The following is a 6,000-nucleotide window of genomic DNA, read 5'->3' as shown; positions in this document are numbered from 1 at the left end:
AGTGTTGCAGTGAGACCTTTGTGGTGCCAGTCGATCCGCCTAGGGTGTTGTTCCAGGAGTCGACACCTGACGAGGTTGAGGAGCACCTTAACGGTCATGGAGATGAGGAGCTATTGTTGCGAGAGGCCGGCTACGATACCTTGCGTTTGTCGAGGCTTACTTGGTACCCGATTGAAGTATGTTTCCCTCCGTTCTTGCTTATTTCAATTTTTTCTTTTGGGTGGATTGGTTTGTTACCTTTGACACGGTTTTCCATTATAGGGTGTTGACGACCTCATGAGGACCCAACCCCCAGCTTTCACGGCATAGACCACTTTCCATGGGCCGAGTGGTGAGGAGCTGCAGTTGCGTCTGCCAGAGCCTGCGGTTCCTGAGGTGACCGATGTTGGCATGGAGTGGAGGCTGACAGTTTTGAGGTTGAGCTTCTAGTTTGAGCTCTGCTTTTCTTGTTTGTATTTTGCCTTGTATCTTGTTTTGTTGAAAGGTTTTTGTTGTAGGTGTCGACCTTTAGTCATCAAGCTCTGTGGCAGATGGCTAACCGGTGGAGAGCACTTGTTGGTGACCTGGCTCCAAGGGAGTCTCGGCTTGTGCAGGTGCTTTTTGTTGGTTGTTTTGTGTGTTTTTGTGTTGCATTTCACGTTTTGATCTTGACGATCTGTATTGTTTTTTGCAGAGTACTGCTGATCTGGCGGAGCTTGCTCGGGTCCATGCCGAGTTGGACAAGGCGAGGTCGACGATCCAGGCATAGGAGCTGGGACTCAGCACTCGGGACAGGAGTTAAGGCGTCGTGAGGACGGGTTGCGATGCCAGGATGCAGAGATTGCTTCTCACAAGGCTCGGTTGGCCGATGCGGAGGAGCTTCGTGTCACGATGGAGCAGGAGACGTTAGAGAGTTCTCCTGAGAGGGAGCCACAACAGGAGGTGGTGTCTGGTTTGTCCGCGACTCCTCATGAGACCAAGGCTGGCCGCCAACCGGAGACGTTGAGTAGTTGTAGTTGTTCGTCCGTGTTTTGGACCTTGAACTGTATATATATATATTTCGCTTGAGGCGGTTTGTATACATGTGTTTTTGGTTTGTAGTTTGTTTGTGTTTGGCTTTTTTGTGTTGTGTTTCGGAGAAGCACGGTCATTGATTGATTCCCCATTTGCTTCGGCATTTGTTCCTGCATCGTTGGTGTAGAAAACGAACAACAGGTAGCACATATGCATACACGTGAACACGCAAAAGCAATTGATGAAAACAAAAAATAACCACGATGACTCGATGCAAGGGAGCTTCCCTTTTTTCGGAAAAAAGACGCTGATACTTTTGTATAAATAGGGGCGTTTGTGCTTCATTGTTTCATCATCTGAAACACGAAAAACATCTCTACGAAAACCTTCTCTTCTTCTTCCACAAAAAGAATCATGGATGCTTTCGAAAATAGGTTGCGACATTGGTGTCGGGATTAATCACCCCCCGAGAAGTATCAACTCGTTGTAATGGGAGTTGGTCAATTATTGGTGCTTCGTCAAGTTAAGGTGCAATCTTCGTTCCTTGAAACATGCTCTCGGTTTTGGGATTCGAAACATCATGTTTTCATTTTACCGAAAGGTGAAATTTGCCCTCTTGCCGAAGAAGTGGGTGCCATTGGAGGGTGGTCGGGTTGTACTCTGGTGCTTCCTCCGACTCGGTTGTGTTATAAGGAGAAGTTTCATTCGATGTTGGGCTTGTCGACAAGTCAAGTGAAATTTCTCCTTGCTCCCCATGGTGTGGATATATTGGCTTTTATCAACATCTTCTCAAACCGGTTGGATGTTAATGTCTCGGAGGTAGCTATGAGAAGGGCTCTTGCCTTTTTCCTAGTGCATGCGTACCTCCTTGTTGATGTCTTGAAGAAGGAGGGGTCAAGATGGTATGGTAGCATGACCCTTGTGCATGTGGTTGAGCAAACGGAGCATGGGTGGGATCCATCGTGGTTGGTGCTTAGCGAAATCATCCAAGCTTTGGACAAGAACGGCTCTTGTGGAGAAGCTCCTTCGTTTGGATATCCAAGGATCCTCCAAGTGTGGCTCATGGAGAGGGGAACATATGTAGAGCCTCCGGTTGATATTTCTTCTTACTCCTTCCGTCACGTTACTATGAGGAAAAAGTTGTACTCGGATAGTTTTGCGTCCACCGAGGCCTATTGGACCTCGAGATTGGTGGAAGAGGGTGGTCCTCATATCCGTTGGGTGGTGTCGTGGTGGCACTTGAGGTATTCACGGGGTTTTCCGCTCCGGCCGCTTGTTATTGTTCCTTGATGGTGGTAGGTTTGAAGGTTGCTTCCTTCATTTATCCCGAAAGGATTATGAGGCAAATAGGCCGCCAACAAAAGGTTCCCGCTCAAGATACTCTCGTCCAATAGAGTGTTTTCCGGAACTCCGAGCTTGTGGAGATCTTTTAGAGGTGGTGGGCCACTCGGCCGACTTGGGAGGTACCAAACCCCGCTTCAACAACATAGGTGACTCCCGCTTATGTCAAGTGGTCGAGAGCTCAAACATTGGAATAATGGTCAAAGTTCCGCAAAGACGAAGTCGTCGACTTGAAGTATAGGGAGGTCGGCAAGGCCAACCGTGCTTTCTTTGATGACTTTGCCGATGATGTTAGCCCGGATGTGGTGAGGCCACCGAAGAGGAGGAGCTTGGGTCCCACAAAGATGGTGGGTCGTGTGTGGGCTCGTCTTGGACCGAGCATGGCATGTAGGAGACCAGATGCCGTTGCCATTGTAGATCCGTTGAGGATTCATTTCGAAGAGGAAGCCCATTCTAGGCGGGCTAGCAAGAAGAACAAGGGGAAGATGCAACCTGAGGGAAAAGGGAAGGGTAGAATGGAAGAGTGAAGACCTCCATTACCCGTTTTACTATTATGTCGTAATAGTGTTTGTGTGTTTTTTTATTATGTTGTACTAGGTATGTATGGTGTGTTTTTCTGCTAGTTTTACTATGTCAGATGTCTTAGTCGACACTCTAGCTTGGAATGTTTTGGACTTGCTTAGCTTTATTTGTTGTCAGTTTTTTAATCCCTCTCATTATTAATTAAATAAGAGGATTGCTTGTGTTAAAAAGTTGTGAACACTTGTTGTTTCTTTCATCTATATTGTAAAGGCAATTCGGTTTGAATTATCCCAAACATTGCACCTGTGAAAAGGGGATTTTTGTGGGAAGGGAGAAAGGCTTCTTTTTTTGTTTGAGAAAAAGGGAATGCTTTCCTTTTCTTTTGAAGTTGGTATGGGTGATTGTTTCTTTGTGTGTGTGGGGATGGTTGTATCCTTCTTGTAAGAAAAGACTACCTACGTATCCACTTGAAGAGGCGAAATCAAACCATGCTTGTAGTTCGAATGTTTTGTTAATTTTGTTTGGGTGTTGTGGTTGTATCCTTCTTGTGTAAGAAAAGGACTGCCTACGTATCCACCCGAAGAGGTGAAATCAAACCATGCTCGTAGTTCAGATATTTTTTTTGCTTTGAGTGCAAATGGATGTTGCCTTTGACAGATCAGAGGCTGCTTGAAACATGGCAAGGTGCCGTAACTTAGAATCGATAAAACATGCAATTTCAAATCAGAACGCTTTGAGGAATTGACTTGAAAGGGGGATTGTGGTCACTAGTTTTGAAACTAGGCTAAGGTTTGTGGTTACAATGGTTCAAGGGTAGTATTTCTTGAGTTGATCTAGGTTGGTCGGGTTTGTGAAATCCTCCCCGTCTAGGCCACTCAATCTCACTGCGCCCCCAAAAGTATTTTCTTAACCAGGTATGGCCCGACCCAATTGGGTTTGAATTTTCCCCTCGGATCGACGGATAATGGTGCTCGAACCGACTTGACGACCAAGTCGCCTTCCTCGATGTTCTAGGTTGACTTTTTTGTTGAATGCCCCTTTTATACGTCGTTGGTATAGCTGGACATTGTGTAAGGCGTTGTGTTGTCGTTCGTCTAAGAGTGTGAGTTGCTCGAACCTTCGACGGGTCCACTCCGCCTCAGGAACTTGGCTTTCAAGTAGGATGCGTAGAGATGGGACCTCTAACTTAACTGGTTGTACTGCCTCCATACCGTATGCTAGGTAGAAGGGTGTTGCTCCTGTTGGAGTTCGAATGGAGGTTCGGTATCCCCAGAGTGCGAATGGGAGTTTCCTCGGCGAATCACGATAATTGTCTTGCATTTTTTTGACGATGGTGACGCGTGTTTTGTTTGCTGCCTCTACCGCTCTGTTAGTTTGCGGACGATAGGGGGATGATCGATGCCGTTTGATTTTGTATTTATCTAGCAATGCTTGTGCTTCCGCCCGGAAGTGGGAGCCTTGGTCGCTGATGATTTCATGGGGTACCCTATATCTGCAGATAATGTTTTCCTGGATGAACTTGGCTACTTGTTTGGCGGTCAAGACTGCATATGATTGTGCTTCCACCCATTTGGTGAAGTAGTCGATTGTGACGAAGACGAAGCAATGCCCTTTGGTGCCTATCAGGTTAACTTTTCCGATGATGTCGATGCCTCAGGTCGAGAATGGTCAAAGTGATGTCATGGTGTATAAAAGGGATGGTGGTATGTGTTGTATGTTAGCAAAGATTTGGCAATTGTGGCAATGTTTGACGTAGCTTCTACAATCGGCTTCCATGGTGGTCCAATAGTAGCCTAACCGCATGATTTTTCGGGCTAGCATCATTGCGCTCATGTGAGGGCCGCATTCTCCGTCGTGGACCACTCCCATGACTTTTTTAGCTTTGTGGTGATCAATGCAAACGAGAAGGATCCCCTGGGGTGTTCTTTTGTATAGGTGTTCTTGGTTTATCACGAATTGTGATGCAAGTAAATGGATGGCTCTTTGTCCTCTTGTATCAGAGTTGGGAGGGAATTCATTTTTGGTTTTGTAGTTGAGGATGGCTTGGTACCAAGGTTCGACATGGTTTTCCTCGTCATTGTTAATGGCGCAGATGTGAGCTAGCTCGCTCCTTCTCTCGACACATAGGGGCATCGATGTCATGTCGTCGGGTATGTTGACGAGCGCGACAAGTTTTGCTAGGGCATCAGCAAATTGATTTTCCTCCCGTGGCAAGTGGAAGTAGTCGACTTGGTCGAAGAATTCGGCCTCCTGATTGATTTGTGCTTAGTAGGGTGCTAAGCTGTCGCTTCGAATTTTCTATGATCCGGACACCTTATTGATGATTAGTGAGGAATCGCCGTAGACCTTCAACCATTTGATGTCAAGTGTTATGGCTAGTTTTAGGCCGATGAGGCATGCTTCGTATTCGGCGGCGTTGTTGGTGACAGCGAAGTCTAGCTTAACTGAGATCAGAACATGTTCCCCTTATGGTGATATTAGAAGGATTCCCGCCCCGAAGCCTCTTAGGTGTCGGCACAAAGGATGTATTCATCAGGAAGTGACCATGTGTCGGTCATTGGATCCTCGTTGACGTGATTTTCTGCTAGAAAATCGCCGACTGCCCTTCCCTTAATAACCTTGAGGGGTACGAATTTGAGGGCAAATTCGCATAGCATATATGTCCACCTAGACAGCCTTCCGTTTAGTACAGGCTTTTCGACGATGTATTTGACCAGGTCCATCTTGGAGTAGATGTGAACCGTGTAGCTCAGCATATAATGCCGCAGCTTCTTTATCGACCAAACCAGGGCAAGTCATGTCTTTTCCAGTTGGGTGTATCTTGTTTCGTATTTGATCAACTTTTTGCTGATGTAGTAGATGGCACGTTCTTCACCGTCGACTGTTTGCGCTAGCATTACTCCCATGACTGTATCGGTGACAGTCAGGTATAGAGATAAGGGAATTCCCTGTTGAGGTGGCATGAGGACAGGAGGTTTGGATAGGATTTCTTTTATCTTGTCGAAGGCCTTTTGACAATCGTCGCCCCAATCGGTGTGATCGAAGGCGCAGAACTTCTTGAAGATTGGTTCACAAATCATAGTGAGCTTCGCTATGAAAAGGCTGATGTATTGGACTTGACCGAAAAATCCCCGAATCTCTTTC

The sequence above is a fragment of the Silene latifolia genome, chromosome Y (assembly GCF_048544455.1).
Source record: "Silene latifolia isolate original U9 population chromosome Y, ASM4854445v1, whole genome shotgun sequence".
In the NCBI taxonomy this organism is placed as follows: Eukaryota; Viridiplantae; Streptophyta; class Magnoliopsida; order Caryophyllales; family Caryophyllaceae; genus Silene; species Silene latifolia.
The sequence above is the reverse complement of the archived record's forward strand: the minus strand, read 5'-3'. Positions refer to the sequence as shown.